Genomic DNA, 27,398 nt, shown 5'->3' on the forward strand with positions numbered 1-27,398 from the left:
GGGAAGTATTGTATGTGTGCGGCTCTATTTTACTCACATTCTGCCATATATTTCATGTTATAGCAGTCTCAGATGATGACTCAGCACATGTTGTTCATTTTAAGAACACTTTAGCTGCAGATTTGACAAAAAGCAAAGAAGGTACCAATGTGAGATTTCTAAAAATAGCTGCAGCACTCAACTCAAAGTTTAAGAATCTGAAATGCCTTCCAAAATCTGAGAGGGATGAGGTGTGGAGCATACTTTCAGATGTCTTAAAAGAACAACACTCCAATGTGGAAACTATAGAACCCGAACCACCAAAAAAGAAAATCATCCTTCTGCTGGTGGCATCTGACTCATATGATGAAGATGAACATGTGTCAGGCTGCACTGCTTTGGGTCATTATTGAGCAGAGCCCATCATCAGCATGGACACCTATCCTCTGGAATGATGGTTGAAGATGAAGGGACATATGAATCTTGAGCACATCTGGCACGTAAATATCTTACAATGCCGGCTGCAACAATGCCCTGAGAACACTTGTTCTCACTTTCAAGTGGCATTGTGAACAAGAAACGGGCAGCATTATCTCCTGCAGATGGAAACAAACTTGTTTGTTTGAGCCATTGGCTAAGCAAGAAATAGGACTGAGTGGATTCGTAGGCTCTAAAGTTGTACCTTGTTTTATTTTTGAATGTAGTTTTTTTTTGTACATAATTCTACATTTTTAAGTTCAACTTTCATGATAAAGAGATTGCACTACAGTACTTGTATTAAGTGAATTGAAAATACTATTTCTTTTGGTTTTTACAGAGCAAATACTTATAATAAAATTAAATATAAAGTGAGCACTGTACATTTTGTATTATGTATCACAATTGAAATCAATATATTTGAAAATGCAGAAAACACGGAAAAATATTTAAATAAATAGTATTCTACAATTAACAGTGTGATTAATCCTGCAATTAATCACGATCAATTTTTTAATTGTGCAATTAATTGTTACCAATTTTTTGACAGCCCTAAAAGGAATGCATCTCTTGCATCTATCTCCATGATGGAAACTCTATAGCCAGTGCAAATATGGTACAGAAGCTTGATCTACAAGTAGCATCCCTATGACCTATCATGTACAAGAAGTACATGACACCATGGGAAAAACATCTATGGGATAAAGGAGTTCAGGAAAGCTGGCAGTTTCTCAAGGCAACAATATTAAACACACAACTATTCCAATGCAACGAAAATATAGAAAAAAGAGTAAGAGGCCAACATGGCTCCATCAGGAGCTCTTTAATGACCTGATAATTAAGGCCCTACCAAATTCATGGTCCATTTTGGTCAATTTCACAGTCATAGGATTTAAAAAATCATAAATTTCATAATTTTGGCTATTTAAATCTGAAATTTCATGGTGTTGTAACTGTAGGGGTCCTGACCCGAAAAGGAGTTGTGGGCAGGTCACAAGATTATTATGGGGGGTTGCAGTGCTGCTACCCTTACTTCTGTGTCATTGCTGGTGGCAGCTGCCTTCAGAGCTGGGTAGCTGGAGAGCGGCGCTGCTGGCCAGAAGCCCAGCTCTGAAGGCAGAGCCACTACCACAAGCAGCACAGAAGGATAGCATGGTATGGTATTGCAACCCTTACTTCTGCGCTGCTGCTGGCGGGGCATCACCTTCAGAGCTGGGTGCCTGGCCAACAGCTGCTGCTCTCCGGTCACCAGCTCTGAAAGCAGCACAGAAAGAAGAGTAGTAATACTGTGAGCCCCCTAAAATAACCGTGTGACACCCCCTGTAACTCTCTTTTGGGTCAGGACCCCCAAATTGAGAAACTCTTGTCTCCTCATGAAATCTATATAGTATAGAATAAAAGCACACAAAAGACCAGATTTCACAGGGAGAGACCAGATTTCATGGTCTGTGACATGCTTTTCATAGCCGTGAATTTGTTAGGACCCTATTGATAATCAAGAAGAAATCCTAGAAAATGTGGCGACAAAGACCCTTTGCTAAGGAGGAGTACAAAAGAATAACACAAGCATGTAGTAAGAAAGACTAAGGCACAAAATGAGTTACACCTAGCAAGGGATATAAAAGACATCAATTGACGTTGCAGATGGAACTGAAATTGTTGTATTGCCATTGATAGGGGTAGGAGAAAAAACATTCCTGAATTGTTGCAGTAATTGTGGTGTAAATGTCAGTTCCAGGCACAGCTGGAGACAACAGGTTACACAGCAGTCTTCATTTGGACCTAATACTGTCCGCAAGGTTGAAATGTTTTGTCCATTGGGAATGGTGTCACAGGTTACAAATTGCTCAAAATATTTGTGATACACTACCCTTGATTCACGGTTTTCATCAAACTCACCAACATTGCCCATGAAAATTGCCATATCACTGATCTCCTGTTGGACTTCGCACTTACTGGGTGCCTTTTGCACAGGAAATTCTCCCCCACTCCTTTACTGTGCACCAGGGGCGGCTCTAGACATTTCGCCGCCCCGAGCAGGGCGGCATGCTGTGGGAGGCGCTCTATCGATCACTGGTCCCGCAGCTCTGGTGGACCTCCCGCAGGCGTGCATGCGAAGGGTCCGCTGATCCCGCGGCTCCACCGAAGCCGCGCGGGACCAGCGGACTTTCCGCAGGCACGCCTGTGGGAGGTCCACTGGAGCCGCCTGCCGCCCTCCTGGTGATCTGCAGAGCGCCCCCCCGTGGTATGCAGCCCCAAGTATGTGCTAGGCATGCTGGGGTCTGGAGCCGCCCCTGCTGTGCACTATCTGCGTCTGATTGCCCTCTGCTCCCTGTGTGCTTGTACACTTCTTTGGCTGTACCTGGGCTCCCTCTGCTGGAAACAGGCCCTCAGTTCAGGCTAAGGCGGTTCGTATGCCTGCTTGCACGTGTGACCTGAAGAAGAGCTCTGTGTAGCTTGAAAGCTTGTCGCTCTCACCGACAGAAGTTGGTCCAATAAAAGGTATTACCTCACCCACCTTGCTTGCACTTGGTCAGTCAATCTGGCTGATAGTTTTCTCTTCACAGCTTCTGTTTGAACAGTGCCACCACTAATTGCAGTACTCTTATCCTGTGTTCTCTTTTTATTTGCGTATTTCCCCAACTCTAGCTAGGTAATACATGCCGTCCCAGCAGCAAAATACAGTACGAGTCTGCCTGCCACCTGCTGTGTCTCTAGGTGAACTTTGTCCCCTTTTTTCATAGTACTATTTGCTTACTTTTTCTTCTCCTTCGTCAGGCAACATGAGCACTGGATGTTTGTGGGATATAAATTCCTTGTCATCAAATGATATCTTTCTGGAGTCAGCAGAGAAAGAGACAGACACAAAGGAAACTGATAGAAACACAGTTGTTCAAGCTGCAAATCTGAAACTAACACAAACGTGAGACTTTTCACTGGGGAGGCAGGAGAGTACAGTCCCCTGAACATGTAAAGGGACAGGACGCCACTGAGGGATCCCACTCTGTGCAGAAAGTTGGAAAGATTTTGGTCTACTAGGGTCCCATAAAACTGGTGGGTGGCTCCTGGTATGTTTAGTGTGTGTTTAAATCTGTTTATTGTTTTTATTACATTTTCTCTATAAACCTGAAGAATAAATGTGCTTGTTTATAAAGAGCACTATGGTAACTTGTAACTGCTGACATACACTGTTCCTAGCCCTTGATTCTGGCCAATAGGCTGACTGGCTTGCAGGGGTTATCACAGTATAAGGCAGGGAGCTGTGCAGCCTTAAAACTTCCTGGTCAAAAGGAAATGGGACAAGAGTCCCTACTCAGAGACAGGTGATGGTTGGAGACCTGAGAAGTAACTGGGCGTTAAGGAGGAATGGGGGGGAATACAGGTGCAGTTAGCATGAAACTGTGACAATATTAAAATGTACAATAGTAGATTAACCTTTTTAAAAAGTAGTTAATGGCTACAGTGTAGAATTCCATATTCCCCCTGTTGAATTTGCTCCATCTTGGTTGACTTCATCAAATCATGCAGTTTTGCATTATTCTACTTAGAAATTCTGAAGGGGAATCCATTCTTCAGACTTAGTGCATATTGTTTTAATCTCTCACATGAGGTCTGGTGAGATAGTTCAGCCTTCTTCAAAACTGGATTGGCTTTTTTGAATAAGGATAATGGGCTTTAAAGAAAGACAAAATCAATTTCACTTCTGAATGGAACTGTTGCAATATATATGGCATTCCTTCAGAGAACAACAAATGGTATTTCAAAGCTAGCCAAAGAAGCAGGACTCATTCAATTATTGGCAGTATAAACCAGTGAGTTGTTGAATGTGTGGGCAGAGACGTATAATTGATATTCACAAAGTCACAAAGGTCCTTGAAGGATTTATGGCACAAGTAAGACCAGAAAAATGTGACTTGCAATCTTGGATGCAATTGCTTCTGTCTCATAGACTGGCATTCACCAGCATGCTTGGCTCTGTTCCAGAAGTTATGGAGCCTAGTGCAATAAAAAGATCCTTTTGCTCTTGTTACATTTGTGCAAATGTTATTTGAACCAGTTTGACTTGTGCCACCATACCTGACATTTTCATTGTCAGCAGAGACGGAGCTACCAAGTTTGACAAGTTCAATCCATTCTTCCTCAAAACACTTTTCAGAATGCTGGAAATCAATTCAGCTGTTTCATCCAGCAAGTCTGTAAATTCCAAAAGCTTGACATTATGTCCTTGAGATGAAAAATAATGCAAAGTGACAGGACAATTCAGGGCCGTCCTTAGGATTTATGGTGCCCTACGCTGTATTATTAAACTGGCGCCCCTATGTCCGACTTGCTTTTAGCCACAAAAACATAAGCTTACAGTATTGGAAAACTTGCTATTTGCACTTTATTAAAAACAGTTTAACTTAATTAAGCACACTGTAATGCTGATGGACTATACTTGTACTAAAGAAGTAGCGCTAAGAACAAAATTCTGATTTATTGACAGAATGATGCAAATATAATTTTTTAAATCTGTCAACATTTTGTTGGAAATTTCTGTGAAGAGATATTGAAACAAGGATTTGTTTTTAATTAAAAGCAATCTTTCTGGCTTTTTTGGTTGCAAAATCAGTAATAATGTCATCATACAACAAAGACAAAGTGATGTCTTGTTTGATTGCCAGAATAGCAAGACCAGTCAAGAGTTCCTGACTTATTGTAGAACGGAGATAGTTTTTAATGAGCTTTAGTTTTGAGAAACTCCATTCTCCTGATGCTATTGTTACAGGAATTGGCAGTAGAATATGAGTGGCAATCCACACATTAGGATATATGTCAACAAGTTTGCTGGTATGAATAAACTGTACAATGTCCATCACCAATTTTGCATGTGGCAACATTGATGACAATGTACTCAATTCTTCGTACAGTTCAAGTCCATTTAAATTAAAACTATCACCATGCTTCTGGAGGCCCTTTAGGTTCTTGCACTTCGTCATTTGCTGCTCTTGTTTTCCTATTTCATTGAATTTAGTTATGTCATACAAAAATCCAAACTGTTCATGGTGTACTCGTAAGGTACTAAACCTTTCATCAATGTCAGATATTTCTTTATCCGTCACAACATTAAAAAATTCAACCTCAGATTTCTTTTTTGGATTGTCTATGGACAATCTGCTCCTACTCCTGCTCATCTGCTCCTTCATACTCTGCTTGCCATTTTTTTCTTTGAAACTCGTGTCACGTTCGGACATGGAAATGTTGGTTCTATATCGAGTGCCTGTGCAAACTCTCTTGCTGTAACCTGTGCTTCTTTGAATCCATTTTCTCTGTATTTCACTAAAAAGTCTCATGTGTTGTTTAGTAAGGTAAGTGTTGAATCAAGCTGCATCATTGGACTCTTCATTATTTTGCTTACACTTGAGATTTTAACAAGAATGTCATATCAGATTACGACAGATGTTAGAAACTTGAAGCTGAGTATTTCAGAGGCCAATGACTATTTTACTTTTAGCTTTTGGATCTCTGGCTTCTTCTGAAATAGCAACCAGTGCTTCGTAAACCTCCTCAGATTGATATCTCAGTGTTTTTGCACTTTCTGCTCTGCTTTCCCATCGTGCCTCAGATAGAGGCTTAACGGTAATACCATTGACATGTGCTTTGAATATTTGCCATCATTAAGTGGAAGCTGAAAAGAGCATGTAAATGCATTGCAGCAAACCAAAAAAAGAAATAGCTTCTACAGAAGACTTGGCCATATCACACAAAATCAAATTAAGGCTGTGGCATGCACACAGACTAAAAAAGGCTCATGGATTTTCTGCCAGCAATCTAGCTTGCACACCAGAAATGCATCCTCTCATATTGGCATTATTATCATAGCCTTGTCCTCTAATGTTCATTATGGACAATCCCATTTGTTTAGTTCATCAAGGAGAGCTTGAAGAAGTCCAAAACCTGTAGTGTTCTCTACTTCTAAAAATGTGATCGATTCCTTAACTGTAATCTGTGCTGAATCACTAATCTCACTACTAACGACATCTGTTCTTGATGATTTATGTCCGGAGTGCAATCTAGAATTACAGCAAAATATTTTGCCAAAGTAACCAATGAAACAATTTTGTCTTTCACTTTATCACTTCACTGATCAGCATGATCAGTTCATTTTGAATTCTTGGTTCCAAATAGTGGTCATGTATTTCATTTTGAGTTGTTCTTTTGAGATGTTCACTCATCACTGTGTCTAATTTTCCCAGCAGTTGTATAAGGCCCCAAAAATTGCCATTTTGGGCCTGGAATAATTTCTCAATGCTTCCTCTAAAAGCAAGATTGTTTGTTGATAGAAATTCAACAATAGATAATAGACATTCAAGAACATGACGCTAATTCTGCTTCTCTGACTCCAGCAATCTTTGATTTTGGGCATCAAGAGTTGTCTGATTTTTTAACCTTACACTCAGCTCACACCATTTGTGCATACTTTCAGTGTGGTGTTGTGCCTTTTCATGTTGCGGTAATGTGTGACTAAGATTTTTCCAATCATTAATATCCATGGTTGCTATCTTAAAATTGCAACTATTGAAAATCTTGCATGGGAAACAAAATATAGCATCCTTACATTTAGAGTACACAAGCCACCGTCTGTTGACAATTTCACCATTAGAAAGTCTTTTGTAGTAATTGTTTTCTGTGAATTTCCTACCTCTAATGTCTTTAGGATATTCAAGACTTTTTATTCTCACAGGGCCTGTCTCAAGTATAATGGCAAGTAATTCGTTGTTTAAAGATTACGGTCATGCACCAATGTCATCTATATCCATGCTAGTACAGTTTCAACTGTTGTAATTTCTTGTTTTGTGTCTGCATCTGTTTCAAATTATTGTTCTGTGTGTTGTTGCGTTTCTTGAGCTTCATCTGCATAAAAATTTTCTTTGGCAGTTACTTGATGATCTTGATCAACTCAATTGTTTTCATGACATACAAACAAGTATAGAACCCTTCTGTGCTTCTAATGTTAATCCTATTTCATCTTTCCATTTTCTTTTTTGTGACCGGAAAGCTGTTTCCAATACGACATAAGGGTGTTTTTTAAAGAAATAACTGTTTAAATTGTTGTCAGATTATCAGAAATATTATTTAAAATAACTAATATAGGATAGCCAAGAGTCTGTGACCTTGAGTTAGTGCAAAGACACCTCACAAGGCACTCCGCCCTGACTGAGACACAGTAGAGTTGGAAACCCATGTCATTTTTACAAAGCCATGTTTTAGTTTTAAATGTATAGTGGACATCAGTCTTAATGTTAGTTACAACTCTATATCAACCTTATACTGTAAATAGATCAATGACATTATTCAGCTTAATAAGATGAGTTTCCAAGCAGTGGGAAAATATAACCCTAGTTTTATTCCTAGGGAAAGCACAAAGTGACCAAAATGCAGTCAGCACAGAATCATCTCATCTAGATTAAGGTAGCACAGAAATGTTACAGAAGTCCTATTGTGTCTTATTTTTGTTTGGAAAGACATAGCAATAGCAGCATATTTTGAGCACTGCCAGAAATACATGATAAATCACTGCCTCTAAAGTTCCATCAAAAATTGACATTTTCATAGCTCTAGCATGATCTGCTGCACAGATTCTTCACAAGGAAGTGTCCCTGGCCTTTGAAACTCTTATTAACCATGTATTTACTTTACGAAAGTTGGACAAAACATTGTGAAAATGTAAGACATTGGCTACCCAACCTCTGGGCTGGCAAAAGCTATACTGACTCACTGGAAAAAAAAAGCAAGTGAATCTTAGTACAACATTGGTCACTCTATACACTAGTAAGGAAATGAGCATATTACAATTGTTGGGGGGGCTCTATTTAGCAGTAACAAGGCTATAGGAAAGCCAGTCAATATTTTTTGTTTCTCTGATGAAAACTGGCCTACTCCCTGCCCCAAACCAAACTTGTCACAGATAATTGTCAACAACTTAATTTTCTGTTTTTGGCTAAGATATTGATTTTTTTTTTTAAATATTGAAATTGGATTCAGGATTGTTAGCGAGCATTTTTGGCAAACAAAGTTGTTAAATGACAATCTAAATGGCAACACACTACTGCTTTCTTGCTTGGCTCACCCCCAGGCTGCTGGTCCAAAAGCTGCAGTAGAGGAGAAGATACGTGGAAAGCTGTAGGACCCCAAAATCCACCTCTTGTGGTGCAGAGTGGCAACAGCAGCAGCAAACCCTCAAGTCCGATCACACGCCACTGGGCACCACCTCCAGCACCATGGACGAGGATGAAGTTAGCACAGCATCTGATCTCAGGGATGGGACATGCATGGAGCCACATTCCAGTGAATGAGAAAGGAATAAAATTTTAATACAACAAACTAGAGAGCTACTGTGGTGAACTGCTGTACACAGCCATGTGGTGCATCCAACCCATGCCTTCAGAGCACATCTCCAAATTCCTGTGTTCATACTACTGTCCCTTTTGAGGGAGCGTCTCTAAATTACAATCTTCTACAAACATACCTTTGCAGTGTGAGTGACTGGGATAGCTGGCATACAAGATTGCTCTGCTACCTTCCACAACTTTACACCAACAAAGAGTACCTCTGCATGGAATAATTCCTTACTGGTCTTCTCTAGCCACTTACATAGCTCAAAGTGACCTTAGCAGACCAAAAAACCTGGGTCATTTTGTAGCTGCTGATATACAACCTTCTCCCCTTCTCCCCGCCATCTTTAACATTAGACTTCCCACATGGAACACTTGTTTGCCTACATTGCACAATTGTCTGTGAATTGCTTTGGGGTTTCTACTGCCTTTCAACTCTGCAACTTTGTAGTGGTTAAAAGCCACACTGGATGTAGTATTGCAGAATGTGGGCCCACTGAGGCATCAGAGTCAAGGGAAAGCTGTCATCCCTGGATTTTGGGAGAACCTTTTGGGGCTTTCCTGTTTGAAACTTTCAGCACAGAATTCCATCTTTAGTTTATTAAAATACCACTTTTGCAGTCATCATCAAACAGATCTTGTGGTGATATACATATACCCCAGAGATGCTTTCAGTCCTCAAAGCATGCTGCAGACTGCTTCAAGCATAACACAAATATCTTTCTGAAGACCCTCTTTTTGTCCTTCTGTCTGATTCCATTGAAACCCCACAGGAATGTTTTCCATGACTGAACTTTTACTAAACAGCAGGTTCAGAAGCAAGCAGACTCAAACACATGCAATAAATAGTAATAAATTCAACACTGCCAATGCCAAGTGTTTAGAAATCCTAAGCCAGCTCCCCAAATCACATCTCTGACTTAAAAAAATTAGGCAATTTTAAAACACAATTTTGGGGTTCTTTTATTTGTCTTCTGATGTTCTACTCTTTTATGGTTCACATTTTTAAGGTTTGCTCTACAACTGTGAAGGACAGAAACATACTTTTTAAAAGATGATTTGACAAAATCATATGAATCCTTGAGACAGGGCTTTAAAAAAAGCACCAAACATCAGAAGACTCCCAATAAACTCGGGCAAGTGACAACACTGTGAATACTATACACAGTAAAAGAATCATGAACTATCAGATCTGCAAAATATTAGCTTCAATGACTTAATACATGTAATTATTTATTTTACTCTATTATTTGAAATGTTTTGCAATAATTGCTATATAAACTGTGCAGCTGGAGGAAACAAAAGTAGGCCACAATCCAAAGACTTATGTATGTGCTTAACTTTACTGAAAGGTCCCAGTCTTATTAATCTATCCTCCTATGGAAGCCATGACATACCCCTAGTCATTTTTGTTGCCCTTTTCTAAATCTTTTCCAATTCCAAAATATCTTTTTTGAAATGGAGCGGCCACATCTGCACGCAGTATTCAAGATGTGGGCATATCATGGATTTATATAGAGGCAATATGATATTTTCTGTCTTATTATCTATCCCTTTCTTAATGATTCCCAACATTCTGTTAGCTTTTTTGACTGCAGCTGCACATTGAGTGGATGTTTTCAGAGAACTGTCCACAATGACTCCAAGATCTCTTTCATGAGCAATAACATCAAATTTAGACCCTATCATTTTATATGTATAGTTGTGATTATGTTTTCCAATGTGCATTACTTTGTATTTATCAACATTGAATTTCATCTGCCATTTTGTTGCTCAGTCACTCAGTTTTGGACCTTAACTATCTTAAGTAGTTTTGTATCATCTGCAAATTTTGCCAGGTCAGTTTACCCCCTTTTCCAGATCATTTATAAATATGTTGAATAGGACTGGTCCCAGTACAGACCCCTGGGGGACACCACTCTTTACCTCTCTCCATTCTGAAAACTGGCCATTTATTCCTACCCTTTTTCCCCCTGTCTTTTACCCAGTTACCAATCCATGAGAGGACCTTTCCCTCCTATCCCATTACAGCTTACTTTGCTTAAGGGCCTTTGGTGAGGAACTTTGTCAAAGTCTTTCTGAAAATCTAAGTACACATTATATCCACTGGATCCCTTTTGTCCACATGCTTGTTGACCATCTCAAATAATTATAGTAGATTGGTAAGGCATGATTTCCCCTTTACAAAAACCATGTTGACTCTTCTCCAGCAAATCATGTTCATCTATGTATCTGACAATTTTGTTCTTTACTGTAGTTTCAACCAGTTTGCCTGGTACTGAAGTCAGCCTTATTGGCCTGTAATTGCCGGTATCGTCTCTGGAGCCCTTTTTAAAAATTGGCGTCACATTAGCTATCCTCTAGTCATTTGGTACAAGCTGATTTAAATGATAGGTTACACACTACTGTTAGTAGTTCTGGAATTCACATTAGAGTTCCTTCAGAACTCTTGGATGAATACCATCTTGTCCTGGTGACTTATTACTGTTTAGTTTATCAATTTGTTCCAAAACCTCCTCTAATGACACCTCAATTTGGGACAGTTCCTCAGATTTGTCACCTAAAAAGAATGACTCAGGTTTGGGACTCTCCCTCACATCCTCAGCCGTGAAGACTGATGCAAAGAATTCATTTAGTTTCTCTGCAATGGCCTTATTGCCCTTGGGTGCTCCTTTAGCATCTCGATCATCCAGTGGTCCCACTGGTTGTTTAGCAGGCTTCCTGCTTCTGATGTACTTAAAATTTTTTTTGCTATTACTTTTTGAGTCTTCGGCTAACTGTTCTTCAAATTCTTTTTTTGGCCTTCCTAATTATATTTTTACACTTAAATTATATTTTTACACTTCAAGTCTCTCTCTTAAAAAAAGAAGTTGCCAATTTGACTTCTGTATTCCAATGGGTTCTCATGTAAGAAAGGAGACAATTGTCCCCTTAGAATTTTACCTCAGGTTTTAAAATTTTAATGTACACATTGCTTACTATAGAATTGTGATTCTCCTCAAAGGAAAGTCAGGATTTTATTAAAGAGCAGATGTGGGTTATTACAAACCCTTCTGGCTAGTCTGAATGTTGTTTTATTTTAGTATCCTAGAATTCCTGAAGGAGAAATCATTGGCTGGGACTCAGAGATGTATCAATCCACTTCAAGACATACAGAGTGACAACTGACCATTTAAAAACATACTTTATAGTTGTATTAAATAATACTTAGACACTGAGATGGGAGCAGCACTGAAATGGAAGTGGTATTATGAGTTTAAACTCCTTCTTATAAGGCCAGAACCTTGAATCCAGCAAGTTGTGCTCAAAGCCAGCATTGTATACTCCCTGTCTTTGGGAAAGTCAGGAGCCAGTTCAGCCCTTGTTACAAATAAGAGTAGCTGTGGGGCTTCCCTAGTTTACAGCAGCTTCAATGGCCCATATGAGGCATTGCTTCAGCACTCAAGTCAATTAACAGGGCTCAAGCTGCTCAAGTCATGACTTCTCTCATCTGCACCACACTTCTGACACACTTGTTTGCTAAGGATTGGGCTGGGAGATAAATAGAAAGTGGTAGTGTAAAGCTGGCTAAGCCAGTTTTTTGCTAGCTGGAGATTTCTCCAATATGGGAGCTTTCTGGTCCTGTGATGTCATAGGAGTAGCACAGAGGGGCAATACCAGGGGTCAAGGATCTGGCCCATATAATATGAAGTTCCTATGCCTGATTAAGCCATTGCTCCACCCTGTTCAATAAACTGCTTCAGAGAGTGGCCAAGATATTAACTTTTTAAGAAAGTTGAAAAACTCCATCCTCTACCCCAGTAATGAATCCAGCTAATTATGTACTATTCTAGATGATGGAACATTCTTTCCTTCTCCCTGCACTGAACAGCTGATTCACTGAAGCATTTTCATTATTATGCATCATAAAATTAGCCAACTCTTTAAAAAATCCAGGTACAGCATTTGACTCTAAGCTGTGCTGTGGTGCTGAATTCCACAGGCTGACTACATGTGATACAAGGAAGTATTTTCTTTTATTTGTTCTACATTTAACTGCCATTTACCCTAAGTGACAAACGTAGAGTGGGGGTGTTGCATTTAGGGTAACCAGAAGTCCTGATTTTATAGGGACAGTCCCAATATTTGGGGGTTTGTCTTATATATAAGCACCTATTACCCTTTGTCCCCATCCTGATATTTCATTCTTGTTGTTTGGTCACCCTAGTTGCATCTGGAGGGAAATGTGGGATGTGGGGTCCATGCATTTCATATTTTTATGGGAATTGGTTGGTTCCAGATTTTGGGTGGTCTTATTTTGTTTTTTATGATATCTGGATCAATAAAGTGAAAGTAGTAATAAGGAGCCTCAATTCTTGTCATAAAGTCTGAAATCAGTCTATCAAATAATAGAATAGGCCTCACCTCTCCGTTTGCTGGAATACCACTTATCCATGAGGGCTTCTTTAATTATTGCTCTGGTTTTAAGGGACTTGAGTCTACAGACAGTCAGCTGCTTTTGTCTTCACACTTAGTCACTCAAAGTAAATCCTACCTCCCTCTATGGCCTCCCTGGTACAGTGGAACTGGGTTTGTTCCACTTTAGACCTGGGATGACAGGTTTTGAGGACCTAGTACAGGAGATCGACTTGCTTTGTGAGCTGTGAAGCCCTGCTCTGTTGGGCACTGCCTGCACGCTGACATGTAATGGATTTGAGAGGATGAAGAAGAATGGGAGTAAGTCCCGTGGATCTATAATTACCTGGATTCACTGGCCTTTCTACCATGTGAAGTGGGAATGCACTGGTTTCTGGGACTACTGCATCCCTGGTGCTCTGTGGCCAATGTCATGGATTCCAATTAACAGTTCAGCGACGTCAGGAGTGTGCTGGGGTCCAGGGTTTGTCATGGAATGCATAGAGATGGTCCATCCTTGTAATCTCATTTTAAGATCCCTACTTTTCTGTCTCATAATTGTTGTTTTCAATAACAGGGCAAATTATCCTCTTTGTCAAATTCTTCACAGCAGGAGCTCTATATTTTAGAGTGGGATTTTCAAAACCACTTGGCATTGGGCTAGCTCAGCTCCCACTAACATTATCAATAAATCCCCACTGACTGAGTTGGTTCAGTGGTGACTGCTCTTGAAAATCCCACCCTGTGGTGGGGCACACTTCCCTGCACTGGATGGAAAAGGGTTAACCCTACGTTGTGGGCTGAGGAAGCCATGCCCCCTCAACTCTATTGGGCATGCTTCAAATGCACTAATATAAAAGGGAGCAGCTTAACTCATTTGGGGCTGGTCACTGGAAAGGAAGGATGCATATTGCAGGCTCCAGCTGAGGAGCAGCTGAATCCAGAGGTCATGGGAGCCAGAGATGCTGCAACTCAGGCAGATGCCAGGATACCCATGGAGCCCCAACAAAGTCCAGAGTTGCCATGGACAGTGCAGGCCAGGGAACCCAGATACTGCGGAGACACCCAGACTGCAGCAGCAGGAACCACAGTAGGACGTAGTCCAGGGGAATTAGATAGTGGCCAAGCTAGTGAACTGGAACTTTGAGTCAATGTGTTTCAGTCAGACCCCTGCTGATTTAGTGCCATGCACCCTTGCCATTACCAGGGCGCTGGGCTGGGCCTGGTGGAAAGGGAGGACCCGTGCCCCCCACCTGGGCTAACACCACTCCCCTTTTTGTTCATGGTGGTCCCCCTTTCCTGACTGGAGACATTTGGTCATTAGGCCTTACTGCTCTTCTGACTGAGGGCAAATCTATTGACTTTGGCCACTAGGCCAATCTATTGACTTGCTGCCCTGCTAGCAGGGCAAATACATTCACTTTGGCCATTAGGCCTTATTGCCCTGCTAATAGGGGTGAATATATTGACCTTGGCTACAGAGGCACAAACACAGGCTACTTATACCCCTGCCCTACACCCCAAGGGGGATGGGACACATTTGCCCCGTATTGGATGGTGTCCCCCACCCTGTCAAACACCCTTAATAGCCATAATTAAATTTATTACTTTAGATAATCAGCCCATTGCTGCTGGTAGCACATAGGAGGTAGTATGTCAGCCCAGTATCAGCATGTAGATGCCATAGTGACATAGATAGAGAAAGAAAGATGACACAAGAAAGCTATGCTTCCAGGCAATTTGCAAAAATGACATATGAGCTACACATATCAAGGGCATTCTGAACTGTTGGGCATACTGGCTCAGCCACTAAGCCCTATGGTATGGAGAACAGAGTCTACATCCACCATCATTTCAGCTGATAAAGAACAAAATAAGTAATATACATGTGACGATAAAACAAAATATCTAACAGCTATCCTGTGCACTGAATGATGTGGGGATCCTGACAAAAAATAGTATGTTATCATGTAAATAAAGACTGTACAATAATGCACACACACCAGGGGCCAACTTCAGTTTACACAGGCAACCTTAGTTTGTCATTTCCAAACTTTTGAGTGCTTGATTTTGCAGTCCAAACATTTTTAGCAGAGTTTTTTTATGTAATTTTCTAACTTTTCAAAAAAACAACTGAAAAAAAACCATTTTTTTTCATGTGGAATGTCATTGACTCCCACATGGTTCATCAGTAGGGTTGTATCATTTATATCCATAGCATAGATCTCTACTACTGGAGCTAACAGAATAACTGATCACATAATAGCTTGCCATCTTCTGTATGGGCTAGCCCACAGAAGAGATGAGGCGTATATTTTGACAGTGAGCTTCACAGATATTTGCTGACAGCAGAGGAATATTAGAACCCAGAAATCTTGTGTTCCATTCCAGGTTCTGAAGGGACTGTACTCTAGTGGTTACAGACCCTCTGTCTCTGTCCTGGCCAATCATGACTCTTTCTGTCCCTGGCCCCAGCAGTATGCCCTCACCCCAGTCCCAGTCTCTCGCCCCTATCCCTGCTGTCTCTTCATTCCAGGCACAGTCCCCCCCCTGCTGCCTGTCCCAGTTTCCCCCAGCCTTCAGCTCCTCATCCCATTCTCAGTGTCCCCTACCATCAGTTCCTCCTCCTAGTCCTCGTCTCCTCACTTCACACCCACTCAGCTCTACGTACCAGCCCCAGTATCCTCCCAGATTCTTGCCCCCATCTTTCATCCCTGTTCCTCATCCCACATACTCCCTTGGTTTCTCAGACCAGTGACCCCTTTGTCCTGGTTTCTCAGTGTCCCTCATAATCACCCCCATAGGTCCAGCTCCTAAACTCTTTGTATTCAATTCAGGTGGCTTCCTCTTTCTCCTCCTCACTGCCTGAGTGCCAGCAGACGAAGCACTGAGAACACAGGAGATGTAGTCTCCCAGTTCTATGCTCCATAGTAGCCTTGGCTCCATAGTAGCCTTGGCTACTGGGAGGAACAACTTTAGGAAAAGCATTCTCAGTGCAGATGGCTATTCAGAGAATTTAGCTGTCAAAGTCTAAGAAGTTTCTATTGATCACGTGAAGTAAGAATTTTCAAAGGCCAAGACTTAGCCAAATTTATGCTTTTTTCACAGGAACAGAAAAAGCCACATCCTTGATACCACAGCAATGACTTCTGTAAAATTTCAAGTCCCTGTTCCAAAGCCCAAAAGTAATACAGCTTCTCAGTGAAATGACAGCAGGAATTTAACATAATATATTTTCCCCTAACCTCATTTGGAGAAACACTAGAACCATTTTTGCTGAAATTTTCTGGAGAAATTTAGCCTGAGGCAGATACCTGGGATGGAAAATTTCAGCCAAATTGGTTAAAGTCTGGCAAAGTTATAAGCCCTGTAAACAGGGTTTTATAATAGAAATGTTAGGCATCTTAACTATAGGCGTTCATACTTGCATTGCCTATAATATATGTATTTCTAATTATATAATATAGATGCCTAACATTTTCTAAGACCTTGTATCCAGTTACCAGATTTTAACCATTTGAGCTGAAATTTTCCATCCCAGCTGTCTGCTTCAAGCTGAATTTCTTTGGAAAATTTCAGCAAAAATGGTTTAGATGTTTCTCCAAATGAGGTTAGGGAAAAATACATTGTTATGCTCATGTAAAATTCTTACTACCATTTCACTGACAAGCTGCATCACTTCTGGGCTTTGGTGCTATAGCATCTGGTTGTCTCTCATTATTGAGAATATACACCAATAACTAACAATACTACTCATATAGGATAAGGTGGTCAACTGATTTCTTTTCCTGCCTAACTGCTATATTTATTAGGCTGAAAATCTTCTAATAATGGCATCTCACTGCTGTTATTAAAATTTCAGCTAAAAGCCTGCAGCTTATATAAGTCATATTATTATTTTAATCAGAAGATCCCCTTTCCCATATTGCATACAACTCAAAACGTTATGGAACAAGACTTTTTATGTTTACTGATTAAAAGCTTCCTATTCAGACTGCAGTATTCTCCTGGTATCCAAAAAAAGGCAAAGGTCAATTCTGTTCTCAATTATACTGCAGCAACCCCCAGTCGCAATGATGTAACTCAAAGCAGTATTTGGTCCTCAGGCTTCTCTATAAAATGTAAATAATCAGAACAGATAAAGATGAGAGCTTTCCCCTTTAGAAAATATACCTTTCTTTTCCTTTTGTTCAGAAATGTCCTGATAACACAGTATGCCAGAATAATTAGTGAACTTCCATTCATTTTAGAGCAGTCATTCCATGGTTCTACATTATTCAGAGAGCATAAATGTGAAAGAAAAAAATGAAAATTGTGTTTTCTAACAATGGAGAGCCCTTCTGTTCACTTCCCTGCTTTTGTAATTTTAAATCCAAAATGAAGAGATTCTTAATCTATAGCCTACATCAACTCATCCTTAGAACAGTTGAGTGTGGTTTGCCAGCTAGTTGCCCTTCCAGCTCCTCTTGTCAATATCTTCTACAAATGCAATTAACTGCCAACTGCCTCTAAACGGCGCAAAGTCATATGGGTTAATTTTTTTCTCTCACATTCAGTAACAACGTGTAACCTTAGCATACAAAATGACTAGAAGGCATGTGAATTAAATGAAAGAGCATGAGCTGTCAATAAAATGCCATCACCCTTCCACTGGTTACATTATGCATAAACCTTTTCTACATTTCCAAAAAAGTGAACGCAGATACATTTTTTTCAAACAACTTAACTGTCATTTCTATCTTTTTCATTTAGTCCTCTTCAGTAACTACTGTATTTCAACATTTAGTTCAGAAATTGGATGCCTTGGGGCTTGGAGTTATCATGCACTAATAAAATGAAGAGAAACAGACCTTTAAAAAATAATTGCCAAAATAGATTCTGTCAGCAAGCATTAGACTCAGATGTGGCATTGGCTTGTAAAGGTTATGTCACTTAGAATATATTAAATGTTTATTGGATTCATCCCAGGTAAAGGTGCAGCTGTTTACATATCTGCAAATTTGTGTAGGCACACTTCTAAATGAATTTAAAAAACAATATGTTTATAGATTTATAGCCTCCTTATTTATGATCCCCAAAGTGTAAATAACAACAATTCCCTCTTTGGACTAGGTTCTCACAGCCCTTACTTGGCTATGTAGGGGAGTATAGCCTATTTCCTTACCCTCATGTTCAAATTGCACAGTATTACTAACCTGATACTCCAACATTCTCCCCGCCCCTGCAAGTAAGTGGGCTGGGGGAGAACAGTGGCAGGAAGTGAGATGAGCCCTGGCTCTCCTCTTATTGGTAAGACTAGGCGTCCTGAAACAGCGAGGAAAGATGGTCCAGTGGGCAGGGTGCTAGCATGGGACTTGTAAGAGGTAGATATAGTTTTCCAGTCTACCACAGACTTTGTGTGTAACCTTGGTTTGACATCCACCTTTTTACCCCTCTCCATCCTGCAAGAAAGATTTGCTTGTGCTTAACTAGGTATCAGCTCCCTGATACCACCAGTCTGTTAATCACCCCAACAATCTCCTCTGGGCTATGTCAGGCCTTACTTTGCCTTGCAGGTTACTAATAGGTATAGCTTAGTGTAAGTTTGCCTCCTTGCCTCTAGGACACCCTCTTGTGCCTGGATGCAGCATTGCAGGGGACTTCACCCTTTGCATCCCCACAGTGGCCAGTTCCTTGGCTTGCAATGGCCTTTCTCAGTCTGCATCTTCTCCTGACTCCCCCCTGTGGCATTCTGTGGCTTGGCCTTTTAGTCAAGTTACATAAAGGTCTAAACCCCTTCCAGAGTAGTAGGAACAAGTCAAATAAACATTCAAATAAGTCTTCAAATTAATAGTCCTTTGACCCCCCGCCAGGCTTCATGATAGTTCCCTTGATGTAACTTTCCTGTTATACCCTAGTCCAGGGCTTCTCTCCATTAGAGAGATCTGCCTTTCCTGAAGTCTCTCTCTACTGAGTTCCTTCAGGCTACTTATATGGCTGAACTCTGTCTCCTTTATCCAGGAGTCAATTAATTACTCCTCCCACCCAGGGCAGGTCATGACTACCTGGGTCCCTTCCCTTGTGTTGCAGAAGATGGTGGTTAAGCCCTATTATGTACCTGTGACACTGCACCCTGTATTCTTCACAATGATATTATCATATGATTATGCCATAATTCTGATGTATTTTATGCAAGATAGGTCATATGACATATCATTGGGAAGGTTATGTTTACTATTTGTATGGATGTATTATTTTTGTATCTGAAGTTAGGAATATTGACTATATATCTGTATTACAAATGTGTTTACACCTAGGGAATGCCCACTAGGCAAAGACTGTGAGTCTAGATGGCTGGCAGGGAAGGGCTCATTCAGGTTAAACGACCATTAGGAGAAAACAATAGGACTTAGAAGTAGTTTATTTCCCACTGGGGCGGGGTGCGGGGGAGGAGGTCTTCCTGAGGATGCTACAAATGGCTTTTGAGCAATGGCTGCTGTAGCACTACAGCCACACGTAACTAGGTCACCTGCTACTCAAGGGTGAAAGTAACATAAATGACTTACTGGTACACGGGTGGCCGGGCTCCTGGGCAAGATGGGAGAGGGCGGCTCTGGGCCCCCAAAAGAGGTGGGGCCTTGGGCGGAAGGGGAGAGGCTGGGGCCAGGCTCCTCAAGCAAGCCTTTCAGTGCTGCCCGGCCCGCATTGCCTGGGGCTCCAGTGGTTGGTGCGGTAGTGGCAGCAGCAGCTGGGAACCCCGGTCCCTTTAATCGCTCCTGAAGCCCCAAGATGCCCAGCCACTGCCACCGCTACTGTGGCAGCGGACGGAGCTCTGGGCCCTTTAAATCACTGCTGCAGCCCTGGGGTATCGGCAGCACTGACTGGGTGCTCCGGGCCCTTTTAAATCAATGCCCCTTCCCCCCCCGCCACCATCAGTGGCCCTGCCGGTACGGTCGACTGTGTACCAGAGGTCACTTTGTTACTGGTACACCGTACCGGACTGTACCGGCTTACTTGCACATCTGGACTCCATCAGGGAATACAAGTGTTCTTCCATTGACTGGAATGGGAACTAAGCTTTGAGACAAAGGGTTCCTACCATATGCAAAAGCTATTTAAGGCAGGGGAGTGACATCATCGTGGTTCTTCACTGACTCTTTGCCCGGAGAGACTCCTGGAAACACCTGAGGGAAAAAAGACTGAGCTGGGGGGAAGTGCTGGACCCAGACCACAGGGATTTTTAGCCTTTGAAAAGAACACTTGGGATTTTTAAGATGTAAGAAAGTGTAACTGCCCCCTTAAGAATCTCTACAGCCTGCCTGAATCATCATTTAGGGTGAGAATTTGCTACTCATATCCAATCTCTTTAGTATATTAAGCTTAGTTTGCATGTTTTGTTTGTTTGCTAGGTAATGTGCTTTGATCTGTTTGCTATCTCTTATAATCACTTAAAATCTTTTGTAGTTAATAAACTTAGTTTTGCTTTGTCTAAAACCAGTGTGTGGGAGTCATAACTTGGGGCAGAAACCCGTTATATATTCCTCTCCACGTTGAGGGAGGGGGTGAATTTCATGAGCTTATGCTGTGCAGGTCTCTGTGCTCTGCAAGACAGTATAGTTCTGGTTTTACATTCCAGAAGGGGGTGGGCACTTGAGTAGCTGGGCAGTTCCTTGGCTGTAGCATTCCCATGCAGAGCTGATTATAGCTCTGTCTGTAACACAACTGGGCGTGTCCCTACCTGTATGCGTGCTGGAGCCTTGGAGAGGGCTTGGCAGGCTGATCACGGCAGTACAGTGTAAAGGGAGCACAGGCAGGTGGGTAGAGGGGCTCACTGGTACCCTAGTTCCAGGTGGCACCCTGGGGAGAATCCGTCACAGTACCCTCCTCCCCTCAAGATAGTACCCATCAGGGTACTTTCTGCAAGTTACTGTGCTGAGCCCTCCAGTCATTCCAGCTCTTCTTCTAAGTCATATACCCAGGTGAACAAATGGTTTTTGTCATGTAGCACATCTTGATAACATTCGTTCCAGTATTCTTTGTCTTGCATATGTATTTTCAGGGCCTCCTCTATGGCAGATAGCCTATCCCAGAGTTCCCAGATTTGTTAACTCTCCATTGTTAGTTTGGTTTCCTTCAGTTGCCTTTGGGATGGGGGGCCATGGTTCACAATCAGGGAAGCTTCTCTTGTTTCTTCACGCAGGATGACTGTCTCCCACAAACTCACCCAATTTGTTTTATTTCCTACAGGGAGCTCTACTCTTGGTTTCCAGAGACAGTGGCTCCATTGTCACATGGTTTTATGATTCATAATGCAGCTAGCATCCATTTGAGTTGCTGCCAACAATACTTCTCATATATCCGGTCTAGTTTTGTCTGAACCAGTTCTTGTTTTTGTTTTGCTGCCTCTTCTATTATATTCTGTTGTGAGGCTTTTACTCCCTCCGGCTCCTGATTAGCCTCAAATAACTGTGTCTCCAGAGCTTGTAATTGACTTGATGTCTCCTGTCTGACTCGCTTGACCAGCACCCCCGGTTCATCAATCCTCTCTCCTTGTCCTTGCTGCTGGGACCCTGGACCAACACCCCATGTGCAGGTGAGGGTCAACTTACAGTCAAGTGGTACCTTTTTTCATAACAGGGCTGGGAAGTAAGGCCAGTGTCTGTCCACAATTACAAGCTAGGGGAAGTCTCTTACCACACCAACCCTCAGCTTGTTCTTCCAACCTTGTCATTCTATCTCTACCTCCACTTTAGGGTAGATCCATGAATCTCAAAGTACACATGAAATGTGCACAAGCAAATGCTGATCTAGTCTCACTGTTGGGGACTTACCACCCTGAGCTAGCCTCTGCCTGCACCTAGAATCAATCAGTCCTCTCGTTTCACTTCCAGACACTTTAGCAGTTGCCTGGTAGGCTGGAGTGCACTAGCTACTAAAGGAACATCCCAAGCCATAGACTTGACTTAATAGCAGTCCAAATAGCCGAACTCCATGAGTGGGCAGTCTTTTGTTATATGGTTCAGTCAGTCACACCAGAAACACACATTCTGGTTCTACTGACCAATTCCTGGGTGCCTGTTCTTGTTATCTGATGATGACTGAGCTGTCACTACCTTCTCCAGTTCCATAGAACTCTCGAAGAATTTCTGTCTCTGTGTGTGTCCCCATCACCATTCAGGGTAGGGGTTCGTCTCCTTTCTTACCACACAGGAGTCCTCTAAACCAGTCTTTCTCAAACTGGGGTCTGTAAGGGTACTCCACTGATCTATTCCTTCCTCTGTCTCCCTCAATTCCTCCTCTCCCTCCCAGCATCTCCTCCACACCTGGGAACAGTTGTTCAGCAGTGTGCGGGATGCGCAGGGAGGGAAAAGGAGAAGCAGGAATGTGGTGTGCTCGGAAGAGGGGATGGAACCATGTCCAGGGCTGCTGGCCCCGCTAATCAACTCCTCCCCCTCCCTTCCAGTGCCTCCTGCATGCCACAGAACAGCTGTTCCCCAGCATGCAGGAGGCACTGGGAGTGAGGGAGAGGAGCAGGAACAGGGTGCGCTTAGGGTGGGGAGAAAAGAGGCAGGGAAGTGGAGAGGTAGGGGTAGAGCAGGGGTAGGAAGAGTTGAGGTGAGACCTTTGGGGAAGGGGTGTAGTGTGGGGTGGGGCCTGGGGCTGAGCCATGGGCTTGGAGGTCTGCGAAAAAATTTAAATAAAAATGGGGGTAATCGGATTGCTAAAGTTTGAGAACCACTGCTCTAAATTAATCCCTTGTTTTGGTGGCTTGGCATTATCATTTTCCATATAGGCCTCATCAGTACAAGTTGGCCAAAACCTCCAGACACAACTTTGGGCTCAGGCAGGCAAGGCCCTTAGGAATTGTTCCAGAAATATAAGGCCTACCACTTTGTCTAATGAGTTTGTGTCAGGCTGAAAGCATTCATGTTGCCATAACTCATAATCCCCCAGGCTTAGCCCCTGGAGAAAAGGCTGTGTTCTAAATTAATGGTGGTATGCTTCTGGGGTCAATCCCAGTCTAATCAGAATGGTCTCGTATAATTTTGTAGGATTGCTCCTGCTTATTGGACAAAGCTTGGTAGGCTGCCCAAGCTTCTCCCAGGAGAAATGGGGCCACTTGAGCTGCCCAAGAGGATTTGGTTACCCACTTAAAAGTATGTAAAAATGCCTCCCGGGTGTCATCTGTGCCCAATTTAGCCATACCTTCTGGTCTGGCCAAATTCTCTTCCAAAACTAGCTGGGTCTCCGTGGGTCCACTTTTCTAGGCATTGCAGGAAATGTTTTTGCTGAGCCTGTTGAGCCTCTTGCTGTTATTCCTGCCCTTGTAGAAGGTGCAACAAAAGAATATAGGTCTGCTCCCCTTGGTTGGTCAGTATATAGACCATGGCATCCATCTTCCCCTCTCCACCCAAAAAAATAAATCTTAGTCTGTCTCTCACCTTTAAGTTAGTTGGTATCTCTTCTCCTTCTTTGGAGGGGGATCTCCACATTTCGCTCTGAGACCACATGTAAGTGTGCATCCTCACATCTAGGTTGCACGCTTGCACCTAGAGACAGTGCTGCAGGGCACTTTGCCTCTTGCATTTCCCCCCCCCCCCTTTCTGGTGGCCAGATCCTTGGCGTGTAATGGTCTTTTTCAGTCTGCCCTTTTTTCTGACTCCCTCTTTGGTGTGTTCCATGGCTTGGTCCTCCAGTCAAGTCACATTAAGGTCTAAACCCCTTCTGGGGTAGCAGAAACAAGTTCAAATAAAGATGCAAACAAGTCTTCAAATTAATAGCCATTCAGCTCCCACAGGCCTCACTGTATTTCCCTTATTGTATCCTGCCTGTTAAGCCATAGTCCAGGGCTTCTCTCCATCCGAGAGACCTACCTCTCCTGTAGTCTCCCTGCCACTGATCTCCCTCAGTCTACTTGTACAGCTTAGCTCTACCTTCTCTATCCAGGAAGCAATTAGTTACTCCTCCACCTGTGCAGAGCATGTGTCCTTTCCCTTGCCTGACAAGTGATGGGGGATAAACACCGTCACTTCTAGTCCCCAAGTCTCTTTGAGGCATTCCCCTGTAGCGTCCAGCTCTTTCTCCACTGAACACTCTCAGAAATACCAGGTCAGCTGTATCCAGCAGAATGGAATATATACCAGCTTGTCTGATTCAGCTCGGGATCACCACTTTGCTTAACACCACAGTATTTAGATATATTTGTAGTGAAAACAAGAATAACTTTATTATCGAAGATCCTGATTTAAAAGCAAGTGAATAAGGATAATGGAAACAGTAGCATTACATATAAAACAAAATAATAACACAATTCCTGGAGACTAAACTTAACAGGTAACCTTCAGTCTAAGTAAGTTTATCACACCCACATGTCTTCAGCAGGATTTCAACCAAGCTTGGTAGAGATCCCATTTTCATGAATGTAACTGTACTGCTCCGTTACTTCCTAAGTGCATGATAAACAGGATGTTTCCTTGTTCCTCAGTTATAGTCCAGTAAACCTTTGACATACACCCCCAAATAAGGCTATTCTTCATTTCCTGTTAAATTGAGCCATTCTCATCTGCTTTTAGCTCAGACTGGTGACTGTGAATGAGACAAGATTCAATTTACATTTCAAAAGATAAAAAAACATCTCTGGTCTCACAGGAAACCAGTTTTTCACCTCTGTTGGGGATTAACTCCTTAATACAAACTTTAAGAACATATTTCCAAAAGTATATATATAACTCCTAACATAATAGAAGTGCATACATTTTATGATGATATTCATAACCAGCGTGACACCAGCTTTTCGTTGATGCCTTGCATGATAGTCTTTGGTGAACCAGGATGTATATATAGCAGAATAAGTATATTCTTGTAACCTCTTTGCTTGTTTTCATAGATGGTTTTGTGGGTCACAATTTGGCAAGTCATCTGTAAAATGGGGCTAATTGCAATTTCCTACCTCATGGGGTGCTGAAAGGATAAATACATCAATAACTATGAGGTACTCATATACTAAAGTGATAAGGGCCATATAAGTAACTCTATAAGATATCTAGAGTAGAGGGTTCAGGGAACTTACTTTTGATTGTAATATTACAATCTAACCCACTGTGCAGTACAGCATTTAATTTAAATATTTACATTTATGTCTGTATGGTATGGAAAATATCTTTAACTTGAAGGTTTTTAATTAAAATGTTAAGCACACTAGATTCTGCAGAATATAAGTACAATTGTTTCCTTTATGGGCCTTATCATTTTAATAACGAATAATCTTAACAACCACCAAAGTTTATAGATGTTACTGGAAATCCAACGGAAAAACTATTTCTGGGACACATTCATCTGTTATAAGGTTAAAGCACAAAATGAAGGTACTTTGCAGTTTCCCTAAGGGCCATAGTCTGTCATTTGTTTAGGTTGCAATAAAATGAATAGTTTTCTCAGTTGGTCACAAAGGATTGGAGCATACTTCATGTTATAAATGTACATAATTTGACAGAATTGAGTCAGAATAGCCTCATATCTTTAGATGTTCAGGACTAAGAGCTAGATCATTTCAGCAGATCTGCAGGGCATCAGATAAGCATCAGATATGATGGATGATTTTAGCTGCAGAACATAAATACTGCTGTGCTACACTTCAAATTGCATTTTATATGATCTCAGTAGGGGCAACTTTCCGCTGGTGCAAACAGAGGAAATGGTTTGGTCAAAGTATGTGAGTTGTAGCCCAATACTTCACAGAGTTGTATCCTCTTGTCTTAATGGAGGCTTAAATGAAGGCCATAGCAAGCATACAAGCTATTCTGTCCCACTGATTTGGATCCTTAGGCTTTGATCCACAAGGCAAGTGGATTGACACAAAGGTGTTTATCAATACATATTTATTAATATATAGGTATGTAAACCCCAGTAAAGAGCATTAAGAACATTAAGACTTCAGTTGGTGCAAACCGATGCAATTCTACTGACTCCAGTGGAGTTGTATCCATTTTAAAACATCTGAGGATTTGGCCCATTATATGAATTTGAGACAATCCCTGCAGGATTTCAGTTTTGTTAAAAATTATTTAGCTGCTTGGGATAGATACTACAAAGCATGTACTTTTAGTTTTGCCAAACTGATATATTGCTATCAGAATACAAAAATATACTCAGAACAATATCTATCAGTACAGGAATTTGCACTCTTCTTATCACTGTGATATGGATGCAGAAAGGCCATTTCGTGTACAAGGCCTGGTCCACACTACAGCGTTAAATCGATTTAAACAGCGTTAAATCGATTTAACGCTGTACCCGTCCACACTACAAGGCACTTTAAATCGATTTTAAGGGCTCTTAAAATCGATTTCTGTACTCCTCCCCAACGAGAGGAGTAACCCTAAAATCGATATTACTATATCGATTTAGGGTTAGTGTTGACGGAAATCGAAGTTATTGGTCTCATTCTTTTACTGAGCTACCCAGAGTGCACTGCTCCGGAAATCGATGGTAGCCTAGGACCATGGACGCACACCACCGAATTAATGTGCCCTAGTGTGGACGCGTAAAATCGATTTTATAAAACCAGTTTTATAAAACCGATTTTAATAATTTCGATTTTATGCTGTAGTGTAGACGTGGCCCAAGAGGCTCTTTGATTCTAGAAGAGAGGTGCAGTCTCTTCCTGCAGTGCTAGTTGGCTTTGCACAAGCTAGTTGGTTTCCAGTGAACTAAGCTCTAACATACAGAGCAAAATTTACTGTGTGCAATTTTTCCTTGAAAGGAAAAAATGCATGAAATCTGATGTACATCAGTTTTGCATTATATAATAGAATCCTGCTCCCACTAGCCTCAGACAAACTAAATAGAAACTGCACTTATATAGCTCAGAACAGATGCAATTTCAGAATATAAGAAGAACCTCTCAGGAGAACTGAACTCAGAAACATTGGAGAGACTTAAGCCTTCTGGGGTAAGTATAATAAGTATTTTAGTGGCTCGTGAGTGGATGAACAGGACCAAGGGGATGCAAGATGTATTCCCTCCCCTTGCATAGTTGTGCAATTGCCTCCAACAAGTGCAGTCTCTACTCTTTATGTATCCTGGGCAGCAAGGAGAAATTGCTCAGGCACCCATGCAATGAGACAGAGATTGGGGAAGAAGTGGGGTCATATTCCTCCCCCCCGCCCATGCCAGCCTGGGACTAGGCCAGTG

Source organism: Gopherus evgoodei, chromosome 1 (assembly GCF_007399415.2).
Source record: "Gopherus evgoodei ecotype Sinaloan lineage chromosome 1, rGopEvg1_v1.p, whole genome shotgun sequence".
In the NCBI taxonomy this organism is placed as follows: domain Eukaryota; kingdom Metazoa; phylum Chordata; order Testudines; family Testudinidae; genus Gopherus; species Gopherus evgoodei.